The sequence below is a fragment of the Melozone crissalis genome, unplaced genomic scaffold (assembly GCF_028551555.1).
Source record: "Melozone crissalis strain CALT ecotype California unplaced genomic scaffold, PUWL_Pcris_2 ptg000019l_1, whole genome shotgun sequence".
In the NCBI taxonomy this organism is placed as follows: Eukaryota; Metazoa; Chordata; class Aves; order Passeriformes; family Passerellidae; genus Melozone; species Melozone crissalis.
The window spans coordinates 20,504,819-20,523,128 of record NW_026535797.1 but is presented as its reverse complement, the minus strand read 5'-3'; the positions used below and the strand labels follow the sequence as shown (position 1 = coordinate 20,523,128).

The window sequence follows — 18,310 nt, the reverse complement described above, 5'->3', positions numbered from 1 at the left end:
TCTCCTCTCCTCTCCTCTCCTCTCCTCTCCTCTCCTCTCCTCTCCTCTCCTCCCGTCGCGTCCCGTCCCGTCCCCTCAGGAGGAGCCGCGGCCAGACCCAGCTGTTCACTGGCTGCTCGACCGTGCGCCCGGAGCCTCGCCGGTGGCGACCCCCGCCCTGCGCTGTAGCGCAGCCCCCGCCCGCCTCGGCCGGGCCGCAGCGGGGTCCGTGCGGGACTCGGCCCGGCCCCAGTCCCGGCCCGGCCTCCGGCGGGGCTGGCCGTGAAAGGCCCCTCTGCCTTGCACGCCCGCAGAAGAGAGGAGGAGTAGCAGGTACGAGAAAAAGAGAATGCTATAGGCTAAAAAGGTATTTTATTAGCGGGGCTCTTTGAAATAATATGGGATGTTGTATTATCCTGGTTAATAACCCAGGCGTGATCGCTGCCGTCAAAAGTTAAACTTGCATGGGAGCTGCTGCTGGTTAGCAGAATCTCCTCAGTATTTAATTGACTGTGTTGGTCTGAGGTAGTTAAAACCATGTGCTTTCCCCCCCCCCCCCTTTTAAAAGAAAGCAGAAGCTCTTTGCTTTGCCAGAGTCGGATTTCTCTTAAAATCTTTCCTTGAGTAGAAAGATTATAAGTGGACATTCATGAGGATTACAGCCATAAATAGAAACCATAACAATATACACCCTCTGCTTTCAGAAAGTTGCAGGCACAATGGCTTTCTGGTCTTTCAGCTACGTGAACTTCTTGTGGGTATTGTAATGGCTGATCGTGTGTTCATCAGAAAATTCAAAAAGCTTTTCAGATTTCAGAACAAATTCTGAAGGTTTTAATCATGGAAAAAACATGCATATGAAAAGGGAGGCAAAATAGCTGTGTATTTCTCATGCAGCTTGAAAGAAAAATGTGTGTACAAAAAAAAAAATTGTCTAAGCTTGTGCTACTTTTCAGACTTGGAAAAAAAATCTCCAACAGAAAGATTTTGTGCTGCAATATACTTGACACTGAGTAGCAGATTTGGAAAACAGCAGCAGCACAGATAGTCTTGTGTTTGCTTCAAGAGTGAGGCAAAGTACTGCTGCGCTGAGAACTCAGCTGGTGAGGTAATGCATGACTTGAATATGACAGCTTTTAAAAATAATTAGAATAACGTATTATGGGTTGAAAAATATTTGTCAGCCTGTTGAAATCTGTTTTCATTTAGGAAGTGATGGGAATAGCAACAGTTAAATTAGATAGGATAGTCTGTAAGTTCTATTCCATCACCTAATCAAAGCTACATCTAATAAAGCATGCTGCATATCATTCACACAGAATTAAATAGAAGCTTTATTTTTTGCTTGTTTGTTTCCTTTTCACCTGGTAATGTCAACTATGAAGTCTTTATGTTCTTGGGGTGCAGTGAGGAGTAAGGGTGTGCCAGAATTGTCCGGTGCATTTACAAATTTGCATTTATAAATTTACAGTTATCCCAGAGAATTTAGATGTTTTGGAAGCAGCTCTAAAACATTTCAGTTCATTTCTTTCAGGCATTACAGGTAAGAAATATGCCAGTTCTTCTCTCAGTTCTGGGTTAAGTGTCTATTTTGAGACTGTAGTCACAAGTTCGTTAAAAAGGATAATGGGAATTTAAATCCTTCTCTGTCTAGTCTTGGAGATGTTATTAGGGATTAAGCCTTCTTAGGCGAGTTTTCATGGACAGTACACAGAAGAGAAAGTGTGTTTATTTCCCAGTTTGTGGAGCTTCAAAAAGTTTGTTACCTTGAGAGGCTCATTGACTTTGAGGACTCTATGAACATATATCTGTAAAAAACAGTTGTTCCTGTCCAGAATCCCTTTTGGTCCAACTGTGCAAATTGCAACAGATTATATATAAAAAAAAAGAGATAAGAGGATGAAAGAATAATAAAAAGTCACAGCTATTGTTTGGTTTTTTTTTAAAATCTGCTTACCTAGCTTCAGAAGCAACAAAACTGTCTTATAATTAACATACCTGTTGATACCTGTAGAGCTTATAAGTATTCTCATTTTTTCTTATGCAGCCTTCTGAATACCTTACACATCCTTCAGTTTCCTGACATATGTTCCACAGACATTTATTCAAACAGTTTGTTTTAATTTGTTCTCTGAAATACTGCTTGTTTGCTTTTAAATTTCTTTATTTTCTGTCAATAGTGGCTACAGGCACAATTCCAAAGCCTTTTTATATTCTGTCACTGACGGTCATTCCCTAGAAAAGATATGCAGTGCTTGATTGCAGAGAGAAACAGCATGAAATTGTATTACTGACTGTCAAAGAATTTGGATTGGCTTGCTTGGATCCCTCCATTGGTCCTGTTAATTGCAGGTCAAGTAAGAGGCAATCCCCAGTCTTTAGGATTTTGCCTTCTTCCCTTCATCTGTAGGCAGCCCCATTGCCTAGGCTTATGCTCTGTGTGTGAGGCTGCTGGGAGGAGCCATCTCCTGGTGTAGTCTGGACACTTTCTGAGACAAATGACACAGTGTAGTCAGTCTTATTGTGTCTCTTGACATACAAATTTAGTGTGCAGTTCATTTCTTTTTCTGTTATGTCACTTGATGCATGGGGTTTCTTGTTCTGGGACAGGGGAAGGTGGGTTTGGGTGCATGTCACCAGCCACTGTCTGTGGGACACTGTGGGTCTGATGTTTGGCCAGACTAGGATATGGCTGGGTTGTGCTATTCTGGTTTTATGGCAATAGCCTGTATATTGCTATAAAATATAGCAATATACAGCCTATTATATATATATATATAGCTCATATATAGCTCAGTTACTCAGCTTGCAGAACCTATGTACAGTCATTCAGCTGGCAAGTTAACCTGTTGGCCCTTTCCTACAGTTACAGTAAGTGCTTTATAGCTGGAGTTATTGGAAAAGGAAGGAAAAACTTCAGTTTATCAGCACCTTAGCAAAAACCAAGGATCCTGCAGGAGGCTCTTTTTTGATACTTCCCAAGATTTGTGAGTTGTATGTGTTCTGTTGTAGTCTCAAATATTAGGAGTAATATTTCATGTTCACAGAGTGTAAAACTTTCAGTAGATTTTGTTGCATAGTGCCCTAAGTTTGTGATGTAAAGGTGACCTTAAAGGCACTGCATTAAAAGTTGGTGTATCTATTCAGTCCTGTAGCAGTGATTGCTTAGCAAAATGGAGGACTGTGGTACCTGCTGAGTGTTTCTTGTGATTGCTCCCAAGCTAGAAAAAGGCAAAGGAAAGGGCTGGATGTGGATTTGAGGCTTAACACCATTTCTGTTCAAATTGGGAAAGCATGTGGAAAATTATGTACTGTTATGTACTTTTTCCGTCTAACATGATTTTGAAGAAATACTGTAAATATATGGCTTCTCTAGTATTACTCATGATAACTTGTAAATAAATCCATTTCTGAATAAAAACTTCAAGTAATAGAAAACATTGTTGCTGCTGCAAGTGGTGTTTAAATATTTTGACTACAAAGACATCATAACAACATGGAAAGTAAATTTGATATTCTTTTTATAGAGTACTGTGACCATTTTCCTCAAAACCTTCAACCTTAAACACACCTTTGAACAAGGTATCTGAAGAGATCTTTAAGCAAGACTGTGAAGTTTCAGCTTTAAGACCTGCATATTGGTCTCTTCTTTCTTGTCTTTTCTTTATTAATGAAACCTCTGAAAGCTTTATACTTGTACAGAGGAAATTATAATTGGGTATCTGAGAGTCAGAAATAACCTTTATCCACAGAATGATGCATTGTGCTAGTGCTATACTAGTGCTGTAATTTGCACTGTTCCTCTGGCACTCTCCAGAGGCTCTGGTCTGGAGATGGTATCTGAGGAGGAAGAGATTACTTCTGTTTGTTCATTTTTCTCTTATGTTGCTGGTGTTGTTTTCAGAAAGGCAAATTGACGTTTTGAATTTTGAGTTTGATGGGAGCAGGACTGAGCCTGACCAATCAATTGGCAAAGGCCAGGGCTGTCAGATGGTAATAGCTTGCCTTCATTACTGACCAGTTTAGATTTGAACCAATGACCTAGAGGTGAAAAGCTCAGTATTGTATTACGAATCCTCTGATCTATCCCTATGTTCTCTTGTTTAAGGTCTCTGTAGTCCTCTTAAGCAGCACATGCAGTAAATATTGAGCATGGTTTGCACTTGTACATATTAGAGCAGTGTCCATTCCAGTTGTCTGCTGTGCGTGTGAGGACACTGCAGTTAAATTTAGTAACAATTTCTTACACTCTCTGGCTTTTCATGAGAAACCCTCATACAAATCCAACCATATGGCAAAACCCAGCATTATCTTAAAACCATTAACAAAGAACCTTTTGCTGCCATTAATGGGAAAATGAATCTACATCTCTAAGTAGCCTACTGGGAGTTATTAACAACGTCAGGATACTGCTAAGAAAATGAACTTAAATAAAATATCATTAGGATCTGAGTCATCCCACCAACACTTCTGCATGTTGTATCCAAATTGGTATTTATCTATGAAAGCCTTTTCAGAGTATATTATCTTTATTACTCCTCTACTTTTTTCTTCATTGAGTATCTTTAATGCTGTAAAAAAGCACAATGGAAAACCATTTGCATGGATTTCATAAAATAGATTCAAAAAGTATTTGGAATGTCCAGAAGGCTCATAAACTATTTTCCCATTCACTCTGAGGTAAGATGTTCCTAGGCAACCTAGTGAGCAGGAGGAGGTCAACAAATGTAAATACTTGGGTAAGTGACTGTTAGTTTCTAAAGCTATTAAGTTACTGTCTACAAGTCACACTTTCTGTGAGCTACAGAAATAATAAAATTAACATTTGTATGTGTTTGGATTGTCTTTTTGTCTCCTTATCCCTTCTCCTCCAATCCTTAATCTCATTCGACTTCATATCAACAGACACTGCTGTCTCTGCATGGATTGATCTGCTGCCAAATCAAATATAAAGAGGTGAATTTCCTACTGTCCCCTCACTATGAGAGCAAATTAGGTCTTTTTCCACTCCCCGATCATTAATTTTTATGTGGTTTAGAGGAACATAAGTTATTTTTGAAATCTCTGGGGGTTTTATTTGAAAATGTTGAAAATTGGCCAACTGATTCAAAAGGTATTGGTAGAAAACCTGTTTTGGTCATATGCTTCTGTGGACAACAAAAGAAAAATTGCTGCCAAGTTACTAGTGAAACAAGATATATGATTATGCTGTGTGATGTATCCTTGGTGCAATTTGTTTTCTCCCTCTAGAGAGTATCAGCTAGAGCATCCCTCTTGGGGCAGTATTTTCCTTTTTGCATAGCAATTTCTAGTAAAGAGGACATGAGCTGTATCTCTTTTGTAATTTTCCCCCCACTCCTTTGATAGCACTGAACTCATCTTCAAGGTTTCTATTGTTGAAAGCAAAATATCTCAATCCTTGGAGGCTTTTGACAATTGTAGAAATTAGGGTTTCAAAACTCGTAGATAGAATTTATTTCCCTCTTTCAAATATCTCTCCAAACCTGAAATTATGTTTGTTGTTGTTGTTGGTGGTTTTTTTGGTGTTTGTTTTTTGGTTTTTTTCCTTTGGGTGTTTTTGTTTTGTTTTTGTTTTGTGATTTTGGGTTTTTTTTAATGCAGATCAGACTTCATTGAATTGTGGTTGTCTGTAAAAGTGTGACAGAACATGAACCCTGGTGATCTTTCAATTATTTTGCAATAAAATCTAGCTTTTTACATTCTGCCATAATTGATTTGATGTGTGCATTTGATCAAGCATGCAGTCCTTGAATTTGAAGGGTAGAAATCTGGCTTTTGGAATTGCTTTTCCCTTTTGTCTTTTACAGCTCTGAAAATTCAGGCAGTTAAACTTCAGCTGCTCTCTCATCCTATTTAAATTGAAGCAGTGAGTGTGGGTTTATTGTGGATACCTGTTTTTAGAATGTAGCTTGCTAAATGGTATAAACAATTTAGTGCCATAAACTGGCACAAAAGAGCAGGTTTGAATGTGTACCTAACAAATAAGCAGTAACTACTGGTGCAAAGGTAGAAGCAGGTAGGATGAACTGTCATAACCAATGGTCACATGTTAGTGTCTTGACTAGAATGCTTTTCTTATGGAACAGTGTGGCTCACCAAAATTTATGCAGAGATACATGCTACATGTCCTGTGTGTGGTGGGAGCAGTTTGGATATGAGGAGCCTGCAGGGAATCAAAGGGAAATTAGCTTTCTTTATTTTTTTTATCCTACCTGCTTGTTTATTTCTCATACTTGGTAAATGTAAATCAGTATTTGTAGTAGATATTGTTTGGTGGATGTAATTAATATGATTTAGTTTTAAAAAAATGATATGTGGTTTATTACATTTTGAGTTTTGAAAATAATGAATGGACTACAAATGTGTAAGAGTGATTCAGATGTGGGAGGCTGTTTGAAGAGGAGGAATCTTCTGTAAGTATTTCCACAAAACATGGAAATAAATGTGTTCTGGGAAGTAGTTAATCAGTAAAGTGTGTCACAAAGCAGAGGATAGCAAAAGACTTTATAATCCTCCAGTTTGTATTCCCATTACAATGAATTTATAAATGGATCAATAAGCAACAGCTAATGCATCTCAGCGTGTTGATACATGGGCTGTTACTGTGACATGGAAGCAGGTTAATGTCCTCAGTAGATCTGCATGGTATTCAAGAAAATAGGTCATGGTGTAGGGGAAGGGGAGGGAAAGTAAAAGAGAAAAAAAAAAGGTTGATTTTTCTTTTTTACTCTTCCTGTTCATTAAAACTTTTTCATTATGCTGCATCTGAAGTGTGCTAATGAATAGACAGCAAAACTTCATAAACATTGGGATAGTAAACTGCAGCACTCTCCGTGATGTCTGTTTTGGACAGTTACCACAACAATCCATGCAGTACTTGTAACAGATGATATCTGGGGACTTTATGTAAGTACTTTTGAAGGATGTTACAAAAAGGCGTTGCCAGCAAAAACTTTAAGGTTCTTTGATTATGGATGCTTGATAGATTTTAAATAGAGATTTTTTTTATTTTTCTCAAAGCAAATCAGGAAAAGATGCTGTGGTGTGAGTTTGGCAATGTTGCAGTTTTCATTTAAGTGGTGTTTTTATGATATTCCTAATTTGTTTAAATTCTTGAAGACAGACAACTTCCACAGATTTTTCAGGGAAGCTTTTTAAAACTTCACTTTAGGTACTTCTCTTAAAATGCATTGCTTCAGGAGAGCATGGAGAAGGAGAGAATCTCTTTCCTGTTAGCAAAAACTAGCTGGGTTTAAGACTGTAGTTTTATTATGGAAATAGTCATCTTTTAAGAAATATCTTCTGTTGTGCAAATGTGTTTTCTTTAAGGGCTCTTCATTTTTGGGAGAGATAGAAAGGAGTTTAATAATTTAGTAATTTATCTCTTCAATCAGTCCACATACTGTTGTTAATAATTGTAGCAGTGATAGTCAGCTGTATAATTACCACGTAAATGAAGATATTTACCACTTTCCCATTGTGTTTTCCTCTGTTCCCTGTCTGCATGTGATGGATTCTCCTCTGCATGTTTGTCTGATATTGCAGCTGCAATAGCTGGAAGGTATTGCTGGAATTGCCCAGCTGGAAAGGTAGCAGCAACCACAGGCAGAAGATGGTAGAGTCTTGTTATCTCCACTAGAACAGAGCATTTTTCAGGCTCAGGGATAGAGAGGGATGTTTTCAAATTGAAGTTGCTTTTTCTGATGGCATAGCTGCATAAACATTTCTAGACAAAAGCGACAGTACTTGGAAAATCTTATTTTTCAGGATTATTCTGCAAAGGAACACTTGAGATTGTTACTTCAATAAAACAATTGAAATACTGTTCTTGAGGTGAATTCTGAGAATTCTCAGTGGCATTTTCTTGTTTTCTGCATACTGAATTTTCACTCTTTCTGTGTAATGCCAGCCTATTGAGCTGATATGGGATTGCCAATATGTCTCTACTTTAAATAGGACATAAAAATGTCTTTACTTGTCCAGTCAAACTAATGTTCTCATTTGGTTTGTGAAAATCACTCATAAATATGACATAGGAACTTTCCTTGGGAAGCATGTGATGTCCATTATCAATTTATGGACATAGATTAAAATAGGAAAGGTTCTGACTGGTGGTAAGGAAGATATTTTTCCCCCCTCCATTGACAGCTGTGCATTTGAATGAGAGGCAATTCAGTCTACATCCCTAGAGGATTTTAAGTCCCAACTGGATAAAGCTCAGAGCCACCTGACCTGACGTCTTGTCTTAGTCATGCTTTTGGTGTGAGGTTAGGTGATAAACCTCCTCTGGCATCCTTTCTAGCCTCAGTTATTCTGTGGCTCTGATGTTCTTGTTGATCACACTCATTTTCAGCATTCTTTCTTCCTAATTGTGTGAGCTGTTCATTTGGAGTGTTCAATAAATTCCTTTGGTAAGAATGGCATCACATGAGACTGGAGAATTTGAGGCACCAGCTGAGGGGGAACGGGAGTGCAGCAAATTGCTGTCCAACTGTCTTGATAAGCAGCTGTGGCTGCAGTCAGATTAACTCCTGCCTTAAAGAATATTTCTGTGAAGGTTTAGTCTAGATTAAGCCATTTTCCTAAGAGAACTTAACCAAACGATGAAATTCTTTGTTCTAAATCTGAATAAATTATGCAGGACCTTGACTAAACAAACATTAATTTTTGTACAAGAAATAGATGATTCTCAGACATTATATAATATTCAGAACAAGTTCTAATTGTGAGTAGGACATAGTGTAACTTGGATATTATGCAGGCAAGAAGAATTAGAGCAAGGGAGCCAGCACATTTTTTCTTCTAATAAAACAGACAGAATTTCAGAAGAGTTTGGTAGGGCTCCTAAGGAGGAAGTCACTGAGGCATTTGTATAGTGTGCCTGTTGCTGAGATAGTTGCTGCAACTAAATGACTAAATGTGTTTGGTTTCCTTTTTTTTTTCCCTTTTGTTACTGATATAAACAAAGAAGAAGGCCAAAAAGAAATTTTGTTAAATTGCTGTCAGCTGTTGAGCAGACTGAACTGCATAAATGTTTTTCAAGAATAACATTGTTAGTTAATTTTGATTCTTTGATAAGACAGGAAAGATGTATTTAGGTTTAAAAACTAATCTCTTTGGGAGATTTTTTTTGAGACTATGAAAAATCCTTTTGTCTTCAGAGTCGGAGTTGTCATAAGATAGGAAAAAATATAGACACATTGATAATTTGTGCCTATGAGTATAACTAATAGCATTTTATGAAGAGGTTAATACCTGATTTAAGTTACAACAGGGAGGAAGAAGTAATTTCTCTATCTAATAGTAATATTTTTTTTATAAAACTGGTCCTAGACTTTGATCAGGTCACTTTTGTTTTAAATGCCCACTTTTGATTCTAGTGTTATCTTTTGGTATGGGATGAGAATCAAATAGTTGATTTTCATGTGGATGTTTTTAAGGAGATCTCCAGGCTGAGGGCCTGCCTGCCCCAGCAGAGCTGCTGGCACTGCACGGGATGTTCTACATTGCTGCTCTGCTTTGCCAGATCACTTCCACAGAAAAAGGTGATGGCAATGCTTTCTGGTGTGAATGCCAAAGGGAGATCCAGCTGTTTTGGACTGTACACAGGTGGTACAAACTGAAAAACAGTTAAAAAATATCTTTCCCCTTACTTTCTCCAATAATGATCTGATATCTGTCCTCCCACATGATTACTATAGGCAATAAATAGAATTTTAGCACATGAATTAGTGTTTGAATTTTTCTTCCTCTGCCCACTCCCATTATTTAGGTTTGTAGTCATGCAGTTTTAATTCTGCCAACATTCTTTTTTCTTAAAAAATAAAAATCCAAACAGCTACTGAATATAGAGGAAAACGGTGTCAAATGAAACAAAGGACCTTCAATTCTCCCCCTTTTTATTAATATCAACCGGTTTGTTTTGTGTGGGTTTTAAAATATGTTTATTTTTTCTTTGTCAGGGTGGGGAGAATTTGCCTTGGCTGCTTACCAAAGGAATTTTCCATCGACTGATAATATTCCACATAAATGAGAAGCAGTGATCATGATTTTGAATCCATTAAGAAATAGTGAAGGCCAACTCTGGGCTGCTCTAAAGAGGTTGTGGAAAAATTCTTGAATTTAATAAACCCTCAGTCTCTTTTAATGAAGGCCAGCATTTTTATGTTATTATCCCTGGGTGCCCTAACTCAGGACAGCATGAAGACTCTTAATTGCTAGTGCTGTCCTTGATAATGCTGTCCTTAACTCTTCCTCTCATAAGCAGTTTACCTCCTCAGAAGAAATAGAAAAGGTAGCACAATGATCACTCCTTGAACAAAACGTGTGTTTGCAACAGTAGCTGGTATGTAGGCCTTTCTTGTCGTTTTCCAATCAGCTTTCACAAAGGATTTTATTATTAATCTGAGAGAAACATAATAATATTAATGTAACACTACATAGATAAGTCTAGACAAAGCCAATCACTGGAATTCTGGCTTTTGAAACACTTGTAACTTTGGACACTTGTAACTTTTTATATTAGTCAGAACTTCCCAAAAAAGCTAATGGTCAAACAGGTGTTTGTGTCAACTTTTTTCTCCTGTTTGGGCTTTACAAAATAAATGGCAGACCTGCAAAGTCTAATTACTTAGTAGTTCCTTCAAGTGTTTAGCACTACTTGCAGGGTATAATTATCCAGCTGACTTTAGAGCAAGAAAATAATGTTCTTTGCCTCAAAGGCATTCACTTAAATGTCTTGGTTTCTGAATTTGGGGACAGAGGGTGAAGCATGTGTGTGTTTGCCTATCATCTCCATGTTCTTTGGGAAATGCAAAGCCAAATCCAGTGCCTTCCTTTAAACTTTCCTGGACTTAATGTCATAACATATTCCATTTGCAGATTGAGATCTCTGAAATCATGGTTTTGAAAATTGAAAGTTGAAGTAGGAAAATTATCACGGCCAAAAATCCATTTGACATTTTTATAAAGAAACCTGTGCTGGAGGAAATACTTCATGTATTTTCAGGGCAGAATTGTTTTGGAGATTCTTTAAAAGGGTGGTTAGGGAAACTTTTCCTCTGTTGCACTAAGACTTTTTAAATGCATGCTGGCGCTGCCAAAATTATTTGGAATTTAGACTAAGATAATGCATAGCAGGATTATCTCCTCTTTAATGATGTCAGTTCTGCTTCCACAACTAGAGCAGCCTCTTTCTTGCAGACAGAAGTTACTACCAGGAGGGAATTTCTGTGATTTCAGTGGCTGTTGCTGCCTTAGGCAGCAACCCATACTGGAATTACAGATGTATTTACAACTGGAATCAGCCCTGCTTTCTTGGATTGTTTAAGTTTCAGCCTTGTAAGCTTTTTATTCCTATTGAATGGCATGACAGGAAGATATGTTTACTGGTACTTTTGGATTTCGGGATACAGCCAGGATACCAACACTAAAAGCTTTGTGTTATGAATGACATAAATTCTATATGTCACTTCATTGCATGTTTAGTTCTGTTTTAATTAGAAATATAATTCTGCCTAGTGGATAATCAAGTAGAATTGCTAGGTAAAGTATTAGAATGCCTGTTTAAAATGGTGTAAATTTGCAAGATATAATAACAAAAAGCAACAATATCTATTGTGTGAGTAATTGGGAAATAAATTGATGTGCATTGCGTCTTTACACTTTATGCAATTTCTACCTCTTTTGTAAAGTGCAGTGACATCACTTGCTTACTCAGCTCTTCTGGATCCTTTGCAGTAAGGAGAATTAGAATAGGAAAATTCAGAACTTGAGTCAGGTGTTTTGATTTCAGACATTTGTGAGCCTTAATACCGAGTTTGCTCATTGCAGGTTTTGCAACCAATTTTTAAGTTGCAAAGCTGTTCATATATCATAGGGGAAGCATATACAGAGGAGAGGAGGTGGTAAACTGGTAAATACTTAGGAAAGGAGTATGCACAATTTCTTTTGCTTCAATGCTGTCTTTAGGTTTAGCTTATTCATTCAAATAGTAACTGTTGGTGGGCTGGTACTGTGGAAAAGATGATGACAGTTAACATTTCAGAGGAACGAGAACCAGGCCTGCATTAGTTTCTACTCAGTGCTTATTGCATCAGCATCCATTCCAGCCTTCCCTGACAAATTGTACATAGCTGTTACCCAGGCATGGTGATGCATGGGTCAGGGTCAGCTGCTTTTTATGGCACCACTCCTTTGCTGCTTGTGAGGGATGTCCACAAACCAGCAAGGAGTTGAAGATTTGTTTCTTGTCTTTGCTACATAAGCAGGCAGAATTCTTTTTACTGTTTGAAAATTCAAATTAATTTGAAAAACTCAGTTCTGGACATGTTTTTTAGCTTTTCTTTTTTACTGGAATTCTGTTTGGAGTCTTTCAATGCAGATATTTCAACAAAATTAACTTTGGCATCGTATCAGAAGTAGCCAGAATTGATGGGCACAGAGGCTTGGCTTGTCAGAAGATGTTAGTGTAGAACTCAGAATAAAATTTGGGTGTTCTGGCTGTTCCGGTGCTGTCACATTCCCAGTTCAGTGAGAAGAGGAACCAGATCTTGAACTGTCTGTCTTCTTACAGAAATAGTTCTAAAATCTGTTACATTCTACTGGGGTGGAAATTCTTGGAGGATATGTGAAGTAGCATAATGAAACATTACAATAAAATCTTTTGAGTTAGCAAATGCTTTTGCTAGTGTAACTTGTACATGTACGTATCTATACACAAGAGACAAAAATTGGATTTCATTGCAGAGATCACCTTCACAGAACAGGCTTTCTCTGGACAGTAATCAGCAGTAATTATTTCTTGTTATGGGTCCTGAACACATAGAAAGGATGCAACAGAGCTTGCAGCTAAAACTAACCATAAACAAGCGTTGTAAATACAGACTGTACTAACTGTTCAAATTATGTTAAATGAATTTTAAAACTAAATATGTGTTTGTATTGAATTCCAGTGTGAATGTGAATAGAGCAGATGTGTTATATTCACATACTATCATGTATCAGACAGTGAACTAAATAGGGAGAGAGTTCTTACTTCTTTCCAAGTTTAAAGGTAATATTAGGAGGCTGCATCAATGTGATTTTTTTTCCTGTCAATAGCTGTCACGTATGTGAGGCAGTAGTAAAAGTCTGCAAGGAGATGTGCCTCTTATTATGAAAATTTTCCTAAAGACATTAAGTTCTTGATCTCTGAGTTGAAATAATTGTTATGGGAGCTAGTAATCAATCTACTGCATGTAAAAGAAAAATCAAACAGTTAGTATGTAATGTCTGTTCCAAAATATACTGAATGCCAGCCCACTTCAAATTGTTATCTCATTGGTGATTTAGTTGTGATTAGTGATTAATATTAGTGTTCAAGATTAATATAATTTGTAACATTTTTACTACCTTCCAAACATTAACCCTTTAGTGTGCCTATAGCAAAAAAGCAAATAAGCAAACAAACAAAATCCTTCTCCAAAATCCTACCCAGTTGAAATCTGAATATTTGTCCTTGTAAATTACTTTATCTCATCAGGAAAAAATGTGATAAGATGTAAAATAGTGACTGACCAGTTTCAGTGTAAGTTTTCTTTTGTTATGTTGTCTGAGATTTCACTGAGAATATATATGGTTAATTCACTAGTGGTTTATACTAAGTTGTTTTGCTTCTCAGGGTAATTGGACTAGAAATGCATTAGTTGGTTAATGCAGTTCAGCTGGTGGTCAGTATCTTGTTAAGTCATGATAAATCAGTGTTTTAGCCTTTTCCTTCTGTCAGGGATAAAGCAGGCATGTCAGGTATTTTTTCCCCTTCAAAAACATTTGTTTTTGCACTCTTAATGAAATAAAGTCAGATACTTTCCAACAGCTAAGCATTCATTTGCTACATTCACCTACACAAATAGTATTTTTATTATTTTTCTTCTAATGTTAAACTTGTTAGATTTTGCTCTGCTGTTTTATAAAGTATTGCCATAAAATTATACAATGTGTCAGATTAATTTCGGATAATCTTAGGGGAACTAATTAGTTTTGTAGATACTTTTGCATCCTAAGTATTTCTATTATTTTACAATTGTATTACACTATCTTACTTTTAGTCTCTGATATTTTTGGGAAGATTAAAGTTCAATGAAGGGAAGGGCCAGAAGGCTATGAGTATGCTTACAGTGCACGAAAGATAATGAGCAGTTTTTCAGTTTTATGTAACCATTGTATAATTCTTGTGAAAAGGAAATAAACAATTTGGGTGCATGGTGAATAACCTACAATATGCTTAAGAAAACATAGGAATTAGTTATCTTTAACTCATGTATTTTAAACTTCTTTCTTCCTGTTCTTTGTTACTATGTTAAAATAATGCAATCAAATATTTACATTAATATAGTACATGCTGCATATACATGTACTATAATAAGGGTATTATTATGCAGTTTAATTTTGGGCAAGGACAGCAAGTTACTAACGTTTTAAAAGTAATAGTACAACAATGTAGGAATGTACAAAAGGGTTGTTGAGTTTGTGTGCTGTCAACACTGTGAGAGCCATCGTATCTGCAGGATCATTTGTGTCAGGCTTAATCCTGTTTTGTTTTTTTTTAATCTGCAATCCCTTTTTCAGTGTATATGCATGAATTTTGTGAACAAAGTACTGTGTGTGTGTCCCATCCAAGCCAACTCCGTCTGCCCGGCTGGCTGTAGAGACAGATTTCATAATGGACACAGAAACGACGCTAATACGCTGCAAACGATCTGGTAATTGTCCTCCCTTGCTGGTGTGATTGCTAAGTGGATTGCAGATCTGGTTCTGTTCCTGTCTCAGGGCGGCTCTGCTGTGTTGGCATTGCCCTAGGGGTGGCCACCCCAGTGGGAAGTGTCCCTTCCTTCTGCAGGGCCCTGTCCTGACCTTGCCGGGGCTGCGGGGCCTGGGGCAGCCCTGGAGCATCGCTGCCCTCCGAGCTGCACTCACCGCAGTGCCCTCCCTGCAGCCACAGAGCCGCGGCTCTTCGTAGGCAGCACAGTTTTGTAAGATGGACTAGAAGTAAGAACTATGAAAATACTCTTAGGAGGAGTATAAATGAGCAGCAGTTAGCACAAGGAGGAAATAAAACACATACTTTTTAGTATGCAAAACCTACTGGGGTAGGTTATTTATTAGGTTGGATCCTGATGACATGCGTCCTTTGACTGGTTAAGGAAAAAAAAAGTGATGGAAGCTATCTCAGTACAGCTGGCTGCCCTTTGAGATGCTTTAACACTTGAAAATGCAAAGAGGGTGGGTAAAGAGAGGAAAGGTCTATAATTTCCTGTATCCTGTCTTCCACATTTTGAGCAAATTCTTGCAGAAAGCATAAGCCTCAGGGAGACAACGGGAACGTGAGGCACAAGTATGATGAATTTAGGAAGAGTCAATAGTCCTGCCAGTCTTAACAGTCCTTACAGTTTCTTCTGTAACATGACAATAAGACCAGCAAATTGACAGGAAATGTGTGACTGTTAGTATTTTTCATGTTAGTGAGTTCTCTGGCAGTGTTTCTTGCTATAATATTGCAAACAAGGGAAGAAATGTGACCTGAAAGAAACTCTTGTAGAGTAGGAGCAAGACTTGGTGGATGACTGTGCCTGGTAGGTGGTTACTAATGATCGTCTGTCAGAATGAAATGGTTCTATTGAATGCGGATCTGCCACGGTCTGTTGGGTCTGTACTCATTCTGCTTCATTTCAGTTTTCTTGTTAATGACCTTGATGATAGAATAGAGAATGTGCTTACAAAATTGATTCACTGAAAATGCCCCTAGAACTTGGAGGGAATATATATATACGACACAATTTTCTGAGCACCACATTATTTTGAGAAATTTAAAAAAATCTAAGGAGATAAATAGTGACAGATTGAAGTTCTACACTTAACAGAAATCATGAATATACAATTAGACTGTAGGGAACAAGTAGTTAGATTATAATTCTCCAGAATTTCTGATGTAAAAGGTCAAATGTTATACCAGGAGGGATAAAAAGATACAGAACAATCTTTTTTTGGTTTTTTTTTAATCCATCGGTAAGTCCTCTCTTGAAGTGTTGCATCTCACAAGGCCATATGCCCTAAGAAAATAGAGTTCACCTGAGCAGAGTTTGGGAGAAGAGTAATCAAATAATTTGAGGTCTAGAAAATGAGGCCTAATTGGAAAGACTGAAATAATTGGAACTGGGGAGAGGAGTGAGTGTGCCCACTCCTCTCCTGCCCAAAAAGAGAACCAGAAGGAATAATTTTGTGTGTATGTGGTAGGCACTTTCAGGAAGGTAGGAAGTTGTTTGGTATAAAGCCCATCTATGAGAAAAAAGGAAAGGTGAGCAATCTTAAAATGTTACAAAAACCGTAGCTTAGGTCTCTGATGAACAAAGGACTAGTTGCTGAGATAGTTGACTGTTCTTTCTCCTCAAGAATTTTATTTAGCTGTTTTTTTGAATAACATCATTATTTTAAGATTGATCAACAGTACATATAGCTTTTTGGAATGTTACTGAGTAAAAAATTAACACTTTGTATGTGGAGACAATTTACCCTGTTACAGTATCCACTTGACAAAATTGTGATGCAATCAGTCTCCATATTGCCAGTCCTTTGAATTCTAACAGCCTCTAACTCAGTAGCCTCATCGTTTTTTTGTTGCTATCTTACTATGCAAGTAAGAGTTGTACCACACAAGATTTTCAGCTCTTTTTTCAAGGGCCCTTAACAAGCCTGTCAGTAGTTAACTTTTATTTCTTTCTCATTTTCATAATGACTTCAGTTGTTTCTCCAGCACTCTGGGTACTGGATGTATTATTAGGCTATGAAAACAAGGAGTGTACTGTTGGTGATTGTTTTGTTTATAAAATCTTTCTCAGTTTCCATTGTCTGTTTCTCCACTAAGAAATGAATACAGCTTCAGTTACCTGGGGGTGTAACATATGTTGTTAGTATACTTCGAGTCTGTATTTGCATTGTTATACCCTGGAATATGTGTCTTTAATCATCGCAGTTGGAAATTACCTTACTTAGCATTTTTAGTTTCTGTTTGCTCAGAGAGGTTTTGTGAGTCAAAGCCAACAGCCTGTGTACAGTGTAGCCAGCCAAACCTGAATTTTGCGCCTGAGAATGGAATTTGTCACAGCTCCAAGCAATTTTTAATGGAGCTTCTTGTTAAAGTAAATGTGAAGGAAATACCAGCATTTCAGTATTCCTTATCTCTAATAACTTATTAAAGCTCCATTCAATGCCTACTATTTCCCTTCCTTTCTCCCATGGGCAGTTTTTACCCACAGTCTGGTATGGAAGCATTAGGAGTTCAGCATCCTGCAGGGAGACACTGGAGCTTTTAAGAGGTGGAGGTTTTTGCATGTTACAGAAAGGATCAGGGTGACTTGAAAATATTTGTTTTGGTTTGGTGGGGATCTTTTGAACTCCTCTCTCTCTCTCCTCTGCTGCTATTTTGCTTCTCCATCACATGGAGAATTTGGGCTAAGTGCTGTAAATTCTATTATTTTTACTGTATCACATATCTTGCTTTCCTAGGTTTGTGTTCATATTGTCTGCAAGAAAAGTTACTGTTGACATTGATTATTTAAATATTGATAATAAGCTTTCAAATTTCCAGACAAATCTATGTGGAAAACTCACAGGTTGGTGCTTTTTCAAGCTCTGGCCACATTTTAATGGTATTATTTTTAGCCAACAGAGCCAGAAACTCTTGCTTTAAAGTAGAAAATGTAGAGTTAGTCATAAGAATCTAGTAGGTGATATCGATACTAGGAATAAATAGGAGGACCCTTACTGTAGTGGAATGCAAAGTAAGACAGTTATTGTCCATGAAGACTCAGTGAAATAATCTTTGAAAAATATGCCCCAAATACTAAGCCTCAGAGAGAATGCCAATAGCATCTGCCACTGGAACTGGAGGGTAAGACTGCTACGTAGGAGGAATGTGTAATAAAGAGATGCTGTAGTATGGAACATGCAGGATGTTGCAGCCTCATCAACCAGCTCTAAGTACTGGGTGTAGGAGGCCAAACCAGCATTTGGTGTGATTCAAATGATGCACTTAAGAAGGCCTGGGGTTTGGGAGTGCTGTGATGCTGCTGAGCTGGGAGCTGAGCTGATGCCAGTGCCCGAGGTTAGGGCACTACAGCTGCTTTTCCCTTGCATGGTTGGAATGAAATTTACAGCAGCAAATGGCTGTTTATCAATGGATAATTTCCTGTTGTGTCTTATCTATTGTTTTTAAAAGGCATAGTAGATCAGAAAACTCATGGCTTTATTTTTTCTTAGACTTGGAATGTAGATG

General features: G+C 37.6%; 1 protein-coding gene across 2 annotated transcripts in view; it reads left to right on the top strand.

Annotated features, from left to right (window-relative positions):
* Positions 1–202: 202 nt before the first annotated feature.
* Positions 203–18,310, top strand: part of USP54 (ubiquitin specific peptidase 54) — a 91,638-nt gene continuing 73,530 nt past the window's right edge. Inside the window, exon 1 of one of the 2 annotated variants that reach the window (XM_054276598.1) lies at positions 203–312. The gene's annotated coding sequence lies outside the window, so the exon portion shown is untranslated. Of the gene's footprint in view, positions 313–10,082; positions 10,102–18,310 lie in introns of those variants that run through there. The other variant, XM_054276600.1, reaches the window with a different exon arrangement.